At 40.9% G+C, this 17,572-nt stretch overlaps 1 long non-coding RNA gene across 1 annotated transcript; it reads left to right on the forward strand.

Moving 5' to 3' along the window:
• The first annotated feature begins 242 nt into the window (after nucleotides 1-242).
• On the forward strand, nucleotides 243-16,590 carry LOC119210292 (uncharacterized). Its single transcript, XR_009943145.1, has 4 exons — nucleotides 243-511; nucleotides 10,910-11,014; nucleotides 13,362-14,031; nucleotides 15,527-16,590. It is a non-coding gene; the product is annotated as an uncharacterized LOC119210292 (long non-coding RNA).
• Nucleotides 16,591-17,572: the final 982 nt, after the last annotated feature.

Raw genomic sequence — 17,572 nt, forward strand, 5'->3', positions numbered from 1 at the left:
TATATATATATATATATATATATATATATATATATATATATATATATATATATGTATATATGCCTCGGGTGACATTCTAATTACCTGAGGCAGGTTATGTAATTTATTCCTGAGGTATTATTGATGCAATACAGCAACGTGGCATCATGTGGGGGGAAAAGGACAGTTTCCTTCTCACGCAAGAGTGACTCATCCTTCTTCCACACGATCTTTGTTATAAGTCCCCTTTCTTCCTGGCAGCCGCGCGAGACCAACGCCGCCGGCTCAACGCACTCCAGACGCCGCGCGCGGGGTCGCATGTGGGCCGTGACACAGTATGGATGACGATTAACCGACCGCAGCGCAACTAACGGCAAGCCCGAGCGACATTATGGATCAACAACACCGAGTAATGTCTTCGCAGCTTGTTCATAAGCACAGACAGGTGGAAGTTGCTCCAACAGGCGGTGTCTTCGCGTGGAAGGAAATTAATTAAAGAGCTCTGGATTCCTCAACAACAGCCATAAAACAGGTAAGTCCAACACGAATAATTGAATGACTTTGCCTTTTGGTTCAGATAAAAAAAAAGAAGGTGCCAAACAGCAAAACTGTTGAAAATGTTGAGTAATAAGTATTTAAACAAAATATGGAAATGACAAACACAAAAGGTCATAAACATCCAAGGAAATTACCAATGTTTTTTAGTTTTCATATAAGCCTTTATTTTCCTACAAGAAATGATTTGACTGCCATGTCAGCCATGCAAAAAAGGTCACTGAGCTCCTCATCAGCATCACGCACATGTTGAGGGGGCAACTGTCGGGTCATGTTTTGACTGTAGATGGGGTCCGTAGCCCTACAAGAGCAGGTCACACACATGGGTTTTCAGATGGAGATAATTGGGGGGGGGGTCTTGTTTATTTCAAGCAAACACTAGAAGCATGGTTATTAACATGTCCTGTTTTGCCTGCTCTTTCATTCAGGAAAGGACCTTTCTGCATCGGCTCGCTTTGGGAAAAGCATCAAAATGTTTTTCAAGCCCATGCCCAAATATTTTGTTTTCAGCTCGGCCACCCACCTTTTTGTGGGAAATGAAAAAGCCAAATAATAACAGTTTCTTCTCTACGTAAGATATTTTTCAAAGTCAAACGCTTTGTCCAGTGAGGGGGCTTTAGTCATTTAGGCCTTCCTCTGAAGCCACTCCCCCAAAACATGTTATTACCTATGATGTAAACAATGAACATGGCCTTTGTTCACAGCTGTGAAGCACTAGGTAGAGGACATTTTGTCCAGACATTTGAGTCATTCATAGCTGTCGAGATAAAAAAAATAATTAACAAATAGAACACAAATGTTTGTAACTAAAACTAAATAAATACATATCAGTTAATGTGAACAACTCTCTGTCAAAAGAACCAGATCACTCAAACTCTATTTTGTGAGCGTAAAGTCTGGTGCTGCTCCACGGACAGCAAATTGAATTTGTAGATGACTTTCTATCTTTTGCATCAGACAACTTTCACTTAATCCTGACGTCCTCATAACCTCCTGAGGCTAATGTTTGTTCATCTAGATGAGTTCCCCTGGTCTGCAATTACTGTTCCACATCGAGTGGAGTTATTACAGCTGGCACTGCGCACTCCAGTGTAAACCTGGTCATTGACCTTCCTCAAAGTGGTATCAAGCGCCCTATAATAACCTGCCATAAAGACTTCCATTTATTGAGTCAATGTTCAACACAACTTCGCCAAAATCTCCCCTAGCGATCACTGTGACAACAGCTTGTTCTGGAGTATGCTGGAATGTTTGTTTTAAAGAATGCAGCCCTTCATCAACGGCCGCGACAGCCAAAATAACTCTAATGAATGTGTTACTGAGGAGAAGGTTAGATCATCTTTGTCACATACACTATACATTTCCAATATAGGTTATTTAAAATAGGAAAAATAAATGCGGAAAAGAACAGACAAAAAGCAACTATATTCGGTAAAAGATTAGTTGGTACAGATTTAACATTTTCTGTCAAATAACATTTAAAAGTCAAGATAAAACTGGGAATCAACCGCAGCACTGAAGAAGACAGAACAAGTTAATCCCATTTGATGGCAGAAATTCTTGCAGCGTGACTCAAATTTGACAGGTTTTCTTCGGCTCATATTTTTTCTTCCCGAAAATGTCAATTTCCCACCAAACATCAAACTGACACACAAGTGCCGTGAATGCCAAGAGAGGCCGATACCAGTGGTAAACACCACTCTGGTCCTAATGCTTTGGTTTAGACAACATTAGCGGATATTACCTCTTAACACTTCAGTGGATTTGGTCGAATCATGAGCGTCCGTCAGTCTGATGTGCTGAGTAGAGCTCCACACGAACAGAATCCGTTCACAGAGATGGCCACCGAACTTGGAGTAAATCCTACGTACACATAATTCCAGAGTCACTATTATTATAAAATGCATGCTCCTCCATTTTGGAGGAAAATCTCCTCCAAATGATGGCAAATGCTGGGGAGAGCATCTCACCTTTGCAACAAATCACTGTGCGAGTAATACTTCCTCAGGCCCTCTAAGCCTGGATATCGCTCATGGCCAGGGGGGGTAGATATTTGCTTTCCAAACTGCAGAGCTGGATACTGAGCCAAGGTGTCAGGGATTCACTTATAGCAATACAGGAAGTTTGGAAATCAGGGCTTAATATGGTATCACCATCACAGAATTCATAACAAATCCTAAATATGTAACCCTATTCCACATAAGTAAAGAAGCAAAACAAAGCGTTCATTTATTTTTTACAGTACCAAAAACAAAGAACAATAAAACTTCCACCTCGCTCTGGCACTGCAGGTGAAGTCATCAGGCTTCATCCTTTAAAGAACACAACTCTCTGTAGTACATTGTATGGCCATCTCTGGAATATTTGCTGATAAATCAAAGTGGTGGACAAAAGGACCAACCCAATGCCATCCCAATGTTGTGGCTAAAGATCTAAACCAAGCAAATTAAAATACATTTTGTCATGTATTGGATATATTGACCTCCCTTTGGCTCATGCAGCGATCTGGCAGCCCCGCTGCGTCCCCATTGACAGTTCTCCTGTTCTATCTTCCACCTTCGCTGGGCTTCCTTCTCCATCTGTTTGCCTAAGCCTTGACTCGACAAACCCATTGTGCCTGGGAGAAATCCACATGTCTTGTCTGACAGCTCACTGCCATGTGTACCCAGGCAGATCTGTGCTTTGTAATCTAAAGCGGGCGCCCAATGCACAGACCTGTCTGTATGCCGGGAGACGGCAGCAGAGGGGGGGGGGGGGGGGGGGGGGGGTGGGCGAGATACTGAGAAATAAACAGAGCCAGAGAACAACAGCTGGAGGTTGGGTAAACTGTATTAAGGTGTGTACTGCGTTACTGGCCCGCCATACAGGCCCCTTCATTACATCGATTTGTGTTTATTTACCTGCTGCTTGCGTCGGTGGGAGCAAACAGGAGGACCTCAAAAGCTAATTACACAAGAGTGAATGACCTGGAAAAGGACGCGAGGGTGTGATTCAGTGACAAAGTGCCCTTGTCTCCCTGGTAGGACATCCAACTTGTTTGATATAAGCTCACCTTCTTCTGTATATATTGCAGTGCACCTGCAGCTAATATCTAGCATGGGGCCAAAATAAAGCTAAAATATCAGGTTTTATCCCCCGACAAAATAAACCTCATCACTAGCCCCCTCCGATAAATCTTCCATCACTTGGAAAAGCAATATGTACAAGCAAAGCAGGAATGGTAGAGAAGCTTCATGAATAGTCTGGGGATACCTGCAAACCCATCCATTTCCTTAAGCTTACACTCGCACATTATCAGTGCCAAAACCTCAGTAACAATAAAGGGATTACATACTGATCCACTGTGTAAAGGGAGGGGTGCAGAGAACAACAGGAGAATATGAATATGATGACAGCTTGTTGTTGTCTGAGGACAAAGAAAAGGTGACGACAGGCTCTGGGCTGTCACAAATATCATATACACAACATCTCTTGTTGCATGTGATGTATCGTGTTGAGAGATCGTGTCTCCTGTAATGGCATCGTCAAATACAGTACTTCCTCATTTTTGGCCAATTGGAGAATGTCTGGAGCCTTTTCAACCCACCTGCAGGGAGCAGACGTTATGTTAATGTCAGGCACTGTGTGCAAACGTTTTCAGTGAGATGCTACGTGGTCTTCGGATTGCAAGATGAACGGGATCATTGTCCTCTAAAGAACCACAGTGGGCACAGGTACTTGATCCACCATAAAAGTACATAGCAGTCTCTGAAATTTGTACCAATTTAATTTAAACTTCAACTGCTGCTAAAGTCAGTTAAGGTCCCTCTTCAGTCGTCACAGGGGGAAAATACCAACCCGCCTGAGGAGTGCTGCTTCTTGCTTGAAACCCATCAAAGGCCCGGTCTCACCGGCGTCCTGAAGGGCAAAATGTATTTCAATGGAATCAAAGAGCTGCATTAAACACCCAAAGCACCATTACCTTAACTTTGAGAGATTCTTTATCCTGTATCTTTACAATATAATTGTTCCCAAGGCCAGATTTTTAGCCGTCCAGGTAGTTTAAGGGCCACTTCCCCCGATTTTCATCCCATCGCCTTCTCTTATGTCCTTTTTTTAAATCGTTATATGTTTACAATTTACCAAGGTTGTCCGTGCTCTCTTATCCAATGAAAGGAAACTATAGGTTGCTTGCTTCGTCAAAAACCTTACTCAAGATAATAAATGGAGAGCAATCAATTTTCTGGTAATTCACTGTAACTTTACTGAAAAAGTGTATATCGAGTAATGAATGCCTGCTTAATCTGATCAAATAAATTCCACCTGTTATGAGCGTCATTTGAAAAAACCAAGTCGAAAGGTTTTGGCGCCACTGCAAACTGGTCCTCGCACTTTAACATACAGTATTACATCAGTGCAGATGTTAATCCATCTCATGTGGTTAGAGTGGAAACCAGTAGCACCCCATGAGATTTAGATTTAACAGTGCAGGAGTTGGGGATTACATTCACGCTCTTGGCAAAGCAACACACGGCCATTACCAGAATTTGGAGTCTATTTCCTGTCTTGCACATCGGTAGGTGCACACGCCAGAGGTCATTCTCTGTGCTGCTCCTGGTTCGCAGTGGATCCCATGTGACTACCTCATGTGGGGAACCTGAAGCCTGAGCTGAAACTTCACAAGGTGCAGTCGTTATTAGGCCTAAACAGTAAGTACTTTGTTTTGCCCATGCTTCATTTAAATATCATAATAGTCAAAATCATAGCCATGAATCTGCACCCTATTTTTACAAAATACTTTTTGCAAGTCAAAAAGATTAAGAAGTTATTCTTTTCAAGACCGACTTAGCTAAAACTCTACAACTTTAAAAACATTGGATATCAATATTGTGTGACAGCCTCAAGTGTTTACTGTGATCTCTGAGTGGGAATTGTAAGGAACACAAAGCGTCGCACTCCAGGCCACATTCATTTAATGACTTCTTCTCTGAATATTGTACAAATTACATGAATAATCTATTTTAATTTTAAGCGAAATATAGTTGCGTAGAGCTGCTTGTGACATGATTTTCTTAAAGTTTGTTTTTCTTCGAGATGTTAGGCCTCGTCCTCTCGCATCCAGGGATCTCATTTGAAATAACTGCTAGCAGTAGGATCGAAGCAGCGGCTTGGCTGCCACCACCTTTTTTTTTTCAGAAGTATCATCTTAGCTTTGCAGCAACAAAACACACATTGGAAAGCTTTCTTCCAAGCACAGAGCACAAGTTCCACGCGTTCGAAAATAAACTCTTAGTCCCTGAAAAGCAGACTTTTTCTTTTTTCTTCTTCTTTTTTTATTTGCAGGAGGCCAAGCCCTTCAGCTGCATTAACACAGTGAGCCCTGTGGTATGAATAGGCAGCACATACCGCCTGACTGCCTGTGCAAAGAATCTTTACAAGAAAAGTGTGTCAAAGCGAAGAGGCTGTTCCTCGTATGGACGAGGGCTTAGCATGTAGCTTAGGGACCACACCGAGCTAGAGAAGTAGGGAATATGTGTGTGGGTGGGTGTGCGTGTGGCTATGTCTTTTGTGTGTGGTGATGGCATTATCGTGTGCGTTTATGTGTCTGTGTGTGTGTGTGTGTGTGTGTGTGTGCGCGGCAGTGCTATTGGAGCAGTGATGGAATGTCATGAGTTGGCTTCCAGTTCCTTCCCTAACATGGTTTTTGGCTTCATGCTCGTTTATTGGTTTAATTTGACTGGTTTCAAAAGACTGGCCTGACGAGAGAGGGAGAGAAATGTCGCCTGCACTGACTCAGTGGTTAATGTCGGCTTTTTGTCTTTGACCGAAGATGATTTGCCCACTAGGCTAACACAGAAAGGATTTCATACATTTTTCATCTTTCGGATTTCACCGTAAGCCAAGGAGCGTATCATAACAAACATGTAAATGTGTAAAACTGGAGATAAGATATTTGCATGTTTTTCAATGAATGTTTTGGCACAAATCGGGTGCTAGGGTGGTCTAAGAATATGAAAAAAACGCAAGATTTTGTGTTCATCCTCTCATCTATGTCTAATACAGTTGTGTTATCTTGGGTTCCTTCCCACCCTGCGTGCAACATATTATTAAAGATTTTGCTTATCTGCGTGTGTTTGCATCATTCCCAAGACACCTGTGTGATTAATCAGTCTAACAAGTTGCTCGACAGAAGTAGCGAAAATAGAACTTTTTTTTAACTTTCTCATGCACATATTCAGATGGGTGGTTTAGATCAGCTGATCAAAAAAAGATCTTCCTTAATGATCTGTGTGTATAAGATACTCCTTAAAGTGTGTGACACTGACCTGAATGCAAAGACTTTATGCTAATTTGCATTGTCAATAACAAGCTTTTTTTTACAGATGTCATGTTAGAGAAAGCACGATTATAAATAATTAAACTCATATGGTTGCTTTCCAGTTAGACTTTAGCTTCAGGGTTCTCCCATATGCTGACTCACTATTACACTCTTATCAGAATCAGAATCCGGTCCTATTTCACAACTTTGCTATTGTGAGATAGAAAGTTCGCTACGCATGCGCGGACGCTTCTGCTAAAATCGATTCACTTTGCACATCACGGTATATGAAAACACAGAAAAATAGCGATACAGGAGGAACAACGAGAGACCACAGATGCACCAACACAACTTGTGCCCAAGAGAGGAGCTGTGTCTGTCCAGGGTTTATATGGTTTTGGAAAATCTGACGGAACACTAGCAGCCACAACAAGCTATCTCGCCGGCCAGTTCCGAGCAAGTTGGCCAGCGGCAATCAGCTCTTCGGGTAGCCGGCCCTTTTCAGTGTTCAGGGGGGGAGTAAAAAGGGTTTGCAGTTGATAATGAAAGATTCCAGATCAGGGGAACAGTGCTGTAGGATCACTGTTACGTCGTCACACCAGCTGCTGTTGGAGTAGAAGCAGAGTCCTCCACCTTTCGCCTTGCTGTGAGCAGCTGGAAGGCCACCAGCTGAAGCTCACAGCCCGGCATCGACCCTCACAGCAGAGTCTCGTCAAGCACAAAGCGAAGGTCAATGAAAAGTCTCCGTCTCTCCCCTCCAGCAGCTGCAGTTTGTTCAGTTTGTTAGACAGTGATCTCACATTGGCACTTAAGATGCCTGGCAGCCGTGTGCGGGTGTTCCCCTCCGGGTTTTCACTGCGTGAGTAAAAGTGAGCGCACCTTCAAGATGTCCAGTAATTCCACTGAAGTCAGAAAAGTGGGAAATAACTCTGCTGAAGTTGTTACACGGCTGTTCTTTAGTTCGTCTCTGGTTAAAGAACTTCAGGAATCCCAGCAGAAAACAGAATTAACAACAAAAACAACAAAAGAGCACCAACACCCCGAAGCAGCCATCCATGGCGCCATCTTGGATAGTCTCGGCTCCACTTATCCTCAGTGGGGGACTTCAATACAACAGCTGCAGTTAATGATTTTTATTGACTTTTCTAAATATGAAAAACCTAGCTTCTTTGCTGATAAAAAAAAACTTTAAGGCATGATTATAAATCTTTTTCCCGACCTACAGCCCCTGCCTTGTTCACAGGTGTGAATAAATGCTACATGCTTAAACATGTTTGAATGTGTAAGCCAGTAACTTTCTGTATTCGATTAAATATGTCAACACCCAACAATGTTATTGGCAAAACATTTTAGGGGCCATATTTCAAATAACTGGAATGAAACTCCTTGTTCTTTTAAAAAAATGTTTTTTTACCAAAATAAAGTTATTATAAACATGGCCATAACTCTTTCTGTCAAAGTGTGAACATCGATTGCTATAAATTTATTCATGCCTGCATGGCGCATCATCTTTATTTGAGAAAGAAATGAAATCCCATTTCCTCAGAGTCCTGGGAGAGAAATAATATGTTGTGCCTCCCTCCGATCCATTTCACCATATCGGCTGAATACATTTGTAGGAGAGACTGCAATGCCTGTATGTGATGCAGTTGAAGAGGTCAGTTAAACTCATTGCAAGTAATAATGCCCTTTCTGAGCACAAAAGTGCATTTCTGAAGTTGTTCCGTTAGTAAGGCAGCAATCTCTTGTACTTGAACGCTCTCAATTTCAAAAAATGAAATCTTAAAATATAGAAATGGTTCACAAGGAAAGTCTAACATATAATTCTTTATATAATATTATTCCTCCTCTGTTATCCAATCAGTTTCATACTCAGACCAGTATGGTACCAGTAACTCCCTTTGTTTTCCTAATCTCTGCCTTTTTTAATACCCCTTAAATCATTTGATGAGCACTTTTGAGGCAACTGAAACCATTCCATCTCTTCACTGCCAAGGCTGTACCAGATCACGCCATACTCCACTAATTATGTAAACCATTCAAACACTGCCAAAGTCTTTCATCCCAGATCCTTTTAAACTAGCAGACTGAATCCAGCTCCCTGTGGGGGAGAAAATGGAACAAGAAGATGCAGTTCTTTCCCAAACACACACCAGCTCTCTTGGGATATGGCTGTTACTCCTTTTGTGAAAATTAAAGCTAAGTCATTCTAAGGTCATAAGTTGCAGATGAAGCTGTCTTTATTTTAAATGGAAAAAACTAAACTTAATTCAACCTAATTTCCTTCCTTCCTTGTTTGTTGGCAAACATTTGCACATTCACACATCCACCAGATATGCAGCAGTATTTGCATTAGTTTGATGAATGTTAGTCAAACAGTTGTCTACTTCTAGCTGTGTTTTGGCCACCAAATCCAGAGGGAAATACACAGCTCTTAAGCTTCTAAATGTTCCTCAAGCAGTCGCTAACTTTGTCTGTACGCCACTTAGTGCCCGCCAGGAAGCATTCAGCATGCTTGTATGTGAGCCTTTTCACTTAAACAGCTGCCTGGTACATCTGGCAAAAAAACTAATCAGTTCAAGAGACAATGAAAAGTTGTGGGCCGTAAAAACAATGATCTGGAATCAATGAGGGGATCGACAGAGTAAGGGGGTACTTCTTTGTGGTGTTGTTTCTATAAGTAACCCATGGCAATGTGATCCATTGCTATGAAAAATGGATTATTGCAGCTTTTATGATCCCCACAAAACGTATGAATGATGTTTGGCAATACGTCTAATAGTCACTTCCGTGATTGCTTTGGTTTGTCAAAATGTGTATAAAAACAGTGCTGGTTATTGTTGTGCAATGCAGTTGAGTAAAATATACATGTACACATGTATCTCCAGCACACTGCCACGCTGTTCAGATGGGACTGTCCTAAAGACCAAAGGCAAAAACGAAGACTACGTTGAGACCGCCGGGAGGAGTCCGAAAAAGGCAAAGCAGCACCCCCCCCCCCCCCCCCCCTGTATCCCCGTGCTTTCACAGGTATAAATATAATATACCGCTGCTGGAAGAAATAGTGTCTTCTTTGTTCTGTCCAGTTTCTTGATCCCTGTCACTTTCATTCTACAATGATAGCTCAATGCCACATCACGGTTACATTTTGAGTAAGTGTGACAGAAGCCTGAGTTCAGCTCCACCAATCACTAGTGATCTGACACTGGAAATAAGCCTGTAGACAGCTGCACAGTCAGAACGTAATGCATTAACAAGAGAGTCCCTCACAGCTCAGCTGACTGGGTCGAAGAGTGCAGCATGCCAGTGACTTATGGGCTGATGCTTGATTTAGAGTCATTCGATTAAATCCAAACAAGATCGGATTTACATTATTCATCACCGCCAAATGTTAAAAATTACCTCGCTAATGTGAGCTTTTACTGGCATTAGAGTGCGTTGAGCGTGACACAACTGCATTCCCACGACCTTTGGAAGCTTGGCTTCAAAGACGCATCCCGTCAGTTTTAACCTGATTATGTAACCTATTAGAGGAGGATCTTTTACACACACTCCTAAACGTCTCGGTGCTTATACTACCACAAGCAAAAGGTACCTGAAGCAATTTGGTCTGAAGAACTTGCCTGAAAAGTTAACTTTCCTATCTGATGAAAAGAACGCTTAGTGTGATCATTTCACTGTGCAGTGCTTAGTGAGTGAATTCTGCTGTCAAAGTGCTTACTGAGGGATTTTTTTTTTCTTCTTTTTCCCTGTAATGTAAATATTTCAGGAATGTTCAGAGTAGGATAATTTGACTCTTGAGTTTTACGTAACTCTCATATGTATTTATTTGTTCCTCAAACACAGGTCCTGTCTGCAACACGAGGGTGTTTGTGAGGTGTGAAGACCTTATTTAGCACAGATTCAATAGATTTAATGATTTCTTCTGCAGCTGTTGGTTTATTAAGGGTTGGATTCCTGTAAAATCCTGTGTGACCTGACCTAAAATGTTGACCATTACTACTAAAATAGCTTTGCTAAATATGCTCAATCATAGTACAGCGAGCACTCTGTTCCTTCTGTTTTGTTCCTCTACAGTTTAGAAGAACGAGTGGGGGTGCAGTGATGTCACATTCCACTCTGCTAACGAGGCACTGTGCGACCAGTGGATCCAAGTTATCAATGAGCAGCTATCATTACTCAGTACGTACTATTTAATGATGTTCCCTAACCCATGTGGTGATGTACTTTGAACTTACTCAGAGGTTCCCCACATTATCAGAATTAGTTTAATGACGGTGTGGCATACACATTTCACACATTAGGAATCTGGCTTGGAGGGGAGGATAAATACAGAGTGGAGATCTGAAATCATTGAGTCGCTCCACACAGAGCTGAAGGGTGAATGTGGCAGCAGCACACTACTTTATGTGAAAGTAGCAGTTTTTGGACATTTAGATTCAATAGATTTTAAGGAAAAGTATGAAGAATTTAAAGGGATTCTTTAGCAGAATAATATTCATAATTTCTTCATTAAAATAGTCACCTAAAACTAAGAAATGTTGTTTCTGTAAGCTTCAAATAAACACTTTATATCACAAAGGGGTTGGGTCATTGCATATACAGTATATTATAGTTATATAGTTTTCATGTCCACTTAACAAAACCTAACCAGACAGTGAATGTCTGTTTTGCTACGTACAGGATACATTAACTCTTCGGACCCCAAATGTAATTTTACTGCCAGCTGTAATTGATAGGACGTTACACTAGTTTGGCAGCTTGGAGCTGGAGATGTGACATAACTTGGAAAATATATTTATAGCTATTTCCACCCCCCATACACAGATGACCCGAAAGGACACGCAAACATTTAAAAGACTCAATGAATTCAGTTTTTACAAATTTCTGTGCATGTTTATGAAAATCTGTCCTTTGTCTGAAACAACATTAAGATTGGACCATAAGACGAAATGCATTACAGTTTATTCTGCAGGGTGGGAGCGAGTGTTCCGTGAAGATCAGGCTTTTTATCTCTCAAGCAATTTCAATAGCTGTCAGCAACGGGCACAAGGGGATATCCAATTCAGTCTTTTTTTCTGAGTGTTTTATGGACTACTTCATTGGGACACCACTTTACAGTATGTATGATAAGTCACTGTAACGCCTGAGGAAAAGCACCGAGATGCTTCAAAGGATGCTTTTATTGCGAGGAATATTTATAGTGTTTGAGGCAAACCAAAGGGAAGGAACAATGCCTTTACAGATTAATATCAAAGGCCCAGAAACTCTTACAATAAATATTAGGTTATCATTCCACAGTGCATGTTCAGTTCATATTTCTATTTAGGAGGAAGCAGTAGATCATTAAAGCCAGACATTTTTCCAAATGAGCTTTTGAGACTGTAAGTAAAGTGTGCATTATTGTCTAAAAAAACCCTTCTCTTATAGATAGTGCCTCACAGGTACAGACTTAACGGATGGAGCCAGCCATGACCAACACTTTGATGAAACATACAAATGTTTTGACAAACATTAAGGAGCATACTAAAAATGTTTTTAGGGTGGCTTGCACAAGGCGCACAGTGTGTGTCTGTATTGTTGTTTGCATTCATCCATGGAATCTGCATTTCTGTCTCCTTCATGTTAACAGGCTTTTTATTTATTTAAATAGGAAACTCATGACGGAAAATGTACATAACGGCGCATCATCCATCGAAATCTTGACATCATAGGGAATAGGTTTTCCAATGATGAATTAACACATTACATGACCGTATAAAGGTTATTATTCCACCATCAGTCACTACACACTGAGCTTTATTACTTGTTTGACCTAGTTAAGCGCTTTACACTCATAATGTGATCGCAAAGTAATTCCACGTTTGAGATCTACCGGATTTAGTGTGTAACTAGCATGTGAAAATCAAAGTGTAAGATGGGTTTAGCACATTTGAAATGGCCTACTAGGCTCCACTTGGCAGGATGAATCAATTCTAGAAGATTAACTACATTCATTGTGAAGATGGAGCTCTTGTGTGTTCAAGAGGGTTAGTCTCCTCCACAGTACACCTTTATATTCCCCATTGGCAATTCATTTATGTGATCTAATGGAACCTTTGTCTTATTGCCAAACAAATATTCCCTCCTATTTTTCTTTGGGATCGGGAGTTAAATGAGCACAATCCACTCATTTCCAACTGGAGCAGCTGCTGTATCTCGGTTTGTTGTCCTAAACGCAGACTTACACAACAACCATGAACAAGCCATTTAGTATTCTCCACCGCAGCACTCTGTGGGTTCATCACCGAATGATGCAGCACCTTTGAATTGCTTCACACTCCTCCCATAGTCAGTAGAAACACCATTTATTTCTTCAGAGGCGCGTTTTGGCAAACAGTCACTTTGACTGAGCGTTTTGAGAAAAGTCTCTGGTTAATGAAAACGTCATCAGGCTGCTTGTCAGCGACACGGTTGTAGACAAAAACAAAAAAAAGCTATATCCTGAACCTTTTAAATGACTATCTAACACTTCTCCCTCGCTTTGCAGCCGACCGACCGAAGAGCCTTCTGGTGCACATCAACCCCTTCGCGTGAAGGCAGCGCGGGAGGCGCATTTACGAGCAGAAGGTGGCTCCACTGTTTGGCCGCGCCTGCGTCTCAGCTGACGTGATCGGTGTATTCCCTGTCAGTGACTTTCCTCAACATTTAAATAAAAAATGAGTCTCGGTGGCCGCCGTATAGATCTCCACTGCCAATGTGGCCTCTCCAAGGGGCCGAAGAGCCTTGCAACGATATGATTTGGCCCGATGGCACCATTAATCTCGGCCACTACCTTAATGGAAGCTGTTATAGTTGATAAGCTTGGGTATCCAAAACACATATATTATTCAATAAGTGTTTGCAACCGCTACACACAGCCTGCGGTATTGATGGTCCATCTGTGTGAATGCTATTCACTCTGGGCATCCTCCAGCTTTAGTCAATGGCAGGATTCTTGTGATGCTAGTGGCTTTTGCTTATTATGCAGACCAATATACAATAGCTGAATTAGTTGTCCTTGTCTTTTTCTTCAAATCGCTAATCAGCCCACAAAGAGTCAATTGTTTAACTGACGTTGCACCAGCACTTGCCGTTTGATTGGTTCCTATAGTTACAGAGCGGGTCAATCATGCCCAGGACCACTTGAACACGGAGGCCAATCTTGATGAATATGACGGGTGAGTGCTCAAGCCAGGTAGCTGAAGCTCTCAGGCGTTTTAAACGCTTCCTCTTCACTATGACACGGGTTTATTCTGTTGACATTGTAGCATGGACTTTGAGAGACTCCCCCAAAAGCTGTGTATCAATAATTGCACATTAGGAGTTGGTTATGAGGCCACATCGTGCCATGAATCTGTGTTACGTCGAATTGTATTTACGGGCGAGGCGAAGGCTCGGGTGTTTCTCTCACTTTCACTTCTCACATGCACTAATACACACACGCACAAATGAAGAGTGACTTCATTATCTGCTTTTGTAACCATTGCTCCAGTGTATTTTCACATAGCAAATAGCTGTTTGATGCAATAGAAATGCTCTGAGCAAACAGTGTCTTTCTGATGATCTCAAATGGCATTTTCTTGAGTTGGATATCTGTAACATGGCCTGACTTTTGACCAGTTCTATATCCTTTAGATACAGATTAACTTGATGAATTTCAGATGAACAGAATGCTGGTAATTTAAAAAAAAGACACTGTGTTCATCCTTCCAGTCATGACTTCATCCTTCAACCTCGAAGCGTGTGATACGTAAACATTCTCACTTGATAAGGGTGTTAAAGAAAAAGCTAATGGATCCCCAAAATTCACGGTATTCCGTTAGATAATTGCAATACTACAAATGTTAACCCAATTCAAGGACTAGAGAAAGATCAATTTAAAATGTAGCGGGTTTATGGGACAGATTATAAATGTAAATGAGAGTCATTTGCATTAAAGTGTATTAAACGTGTATTAAACATTTTGGAAATGCGGCCAATTATGTAGTCCAAAACCACTTCCAATAACTAATACAATCAATGTACGAATCAGTCAGATAACGCTCATAAGTTTGTTTTAAACATTTGTACATAATGCAACTCGCTACCGGACAATGGCTTATTGTAAATACAGTTTAAAACTCAACATACAGGTTATGGTTCTCCAGCTTCTATTCATCAGATATTTCATCCAGAAAATCATGGTTGTAGTCCAGAATGCTTTTTCCCTGCAGTTTATATAATTCGTAAGTCCATTTCTGCAATTTTTTTTGAATGGGCTTTACAAAAGTGTCATCCTGGGAAATTAATATTGTTACAGATACAGCAGGTAAAATAAGTATTGAACATCCCTGTGTCATTTCACATTATTACACATGATAATGAATAAAGTTTCTTTACATGTATGTATTATTTGGGTTGGTACCAACATCTGGTGAAAATTTCATAACAACAGCTCTTTTGGAAATATTTTTACTGAGAAAAATGGTGACGTGTTCAATACTCATTTCACCTCACTTGCTGCCACTGCTGTTATCGTCAAGGTCTTGTGGCTAATAGTTTTCATAAATCTGCACATGTAACGGAACTCCTTCACATCCGCCAAAGCCGCTTGTTATTTTTTTGAACAACCTGAGGTTCAACAGATGTCATGTGAAACTTGTGTACTGTACATTATTTATATTCCTTGTCCAGGGTCGTGTGTGTGGGGGGAGATGGGATGTTCAGTGAGGTCCTGCACGGCTTGGTCACAAGGATCCAAACAGACTACGGCAGAACCAACCCGATGCCAACTGCTGCCGTGTTCTCTACGCATTGGGGTCATCCCTGCTGCTGAGCTGTGGACTTTATATCCCATGAGAACATATCCAGGGTTTGCAAACAACCGCATGTACTGAAACATTTTGGTGATACTAATCTCCGAATGTCGTACGAAAGAAATTTTACTTTGGTGTATATATAGTTAATAACATAACATATTTCTGGGGCAAGGAGATTGAAATCACACCATGGTTTACAACTAAACCAAGACTCAAAACTAGAAGAAGAGGCGTATTCTGAGCGTCTGTACGCTCTCGTTTTACTTCCGCTTAGTTCATGTCCGATACAGTCTGTTAATCTACAAATGTCAGCTGTCTATTACGGAATCTTACAGACACAAACCACACTGATGGCATGAAGAAGAGTTAAAGCCCCGTTATTATTGGACATGGCTACAATCCGAAGCCCAAGTTGTATTGGGTGCTCGCTTCATTTTCTTTGTCAAACTTCATGACCAAGCTGCTAGTGTAAGAAAACGGTTTCAATGGACCCCTGTATAAAAATATCACTAAACAAAACGGTTTTTGATTTCAATATTAAAGAGCTTCAGCCTTGCTGATTCAGGGTTGTTGAGTATCTATAGCAACAGGGCAGGGGTGTCCCAGCTGGGGCCTTTGGAGGGCCAATCATTCCAAGTGCCATGAATAAAAACGTGCTGAGAGACATTTTGAGACCACTGTAATTTTCATGAGGAAATAAATACAGTGAATGGAGACCATTTGGATGTGTTCTTTTACCTATTCACAATTACAGATGAAAGAAAATATTAGGTGAGTAACGTCTAATATTTTCAAAATGCTAGATTCTTCTTTTGACTACACTACAGCTCAATAACGTGAAGCTGTTAGTAAAAACGAAGGGCTTCATGGACCAAAGCTCTTCAGTAGATGTACTGTAGTGGTTCAGAAGCGGTTTTGAAATCGGTTTGCTATGCAAGGATAGCAGGACTTTAGTGGCTAATTGCGATCTGGTTTGCTTTTACATCAAGAGTTGAACAAAGGCAATTCCCTCAATTTCTTAATTAAAAGCAGTTTTTTTCCCAAAGTATTGGTTAAAGCAAGGGCAAGCTGATGAGCTCTACAGCTTGAATGAAAAGAAAAAACCCTGTGTCTGCCCTACTCGGTCACTGACATAAATGACTGCGGACAATTAGTCTGGAAAAGTCCGATTTTTTAAAGAAAAGCAGTAGCAGAAACATCGACTTGCTCAGATTCTGGGTAAAATGTGTGCTATGATAACTATGTAGACAACATGCAAAGCTACATAACTATATAGTTTGGGAACTATAATACCATTCACTGGTTGGGAAAATGCACTAAACATATAAACAACTGGATGTGGTAGAACTTTCTTTAATTAAGCAAAGATACAACTGAATCGTTTTTGGGGCCAAGAACAAACAATTGAAAGTCAGCGATTGTAAAGGACATCTGATAGGGTGGAGTATTATAATATATTGTTACTGTTTATAATGTATTTTATTTTAGGCATTTTGTTATGGCCATCTGGTCATTTCCGGCTGTGATTTTATTTTGAAGGTAGGAAAACCGGAAGTGCACAGTAAATTGGGAGTAAATATTTAAAGATGTCGAAAGACGTTAGAAGACGTTTAAAGGACAGAAAAACTATATTAAAACACGGAAAAGGGTACGGTTTTATTTGTTTAGCACCCGGTTGACATGGGCACAAAATATCTGTTCAAGTTTGTAAAATATTGTTTTAGGTTATTACGTTTTTTCTGTTCTGTATAAGATGCTAATCAGTGTTCATATTTATTTTTCCTCTTAGTTCTTACGATGTGTTCAATAAAAAACCTATGGACCATCAGTTTAAAACTCCAGACCGTAATTAAGCCAGGGATGCTACAGCAATCAGTTTCAATCGTTGAAACCACAAACCAAGAAAACCAAGAAATCTAGG

Source organism: Pungitius pungitius, chromosome 2 (assembly GCF_949316345.1).
Source record: "Pungitius pungitius chromosome 2, fPunPun2.1, whole genome shotgun sequence".
NCBI lineage: Eukaryota > Metazoa > Chordata > Actinopteri > Perciformes > Gasterosteidae > Pungitius > Pungitius pungitius.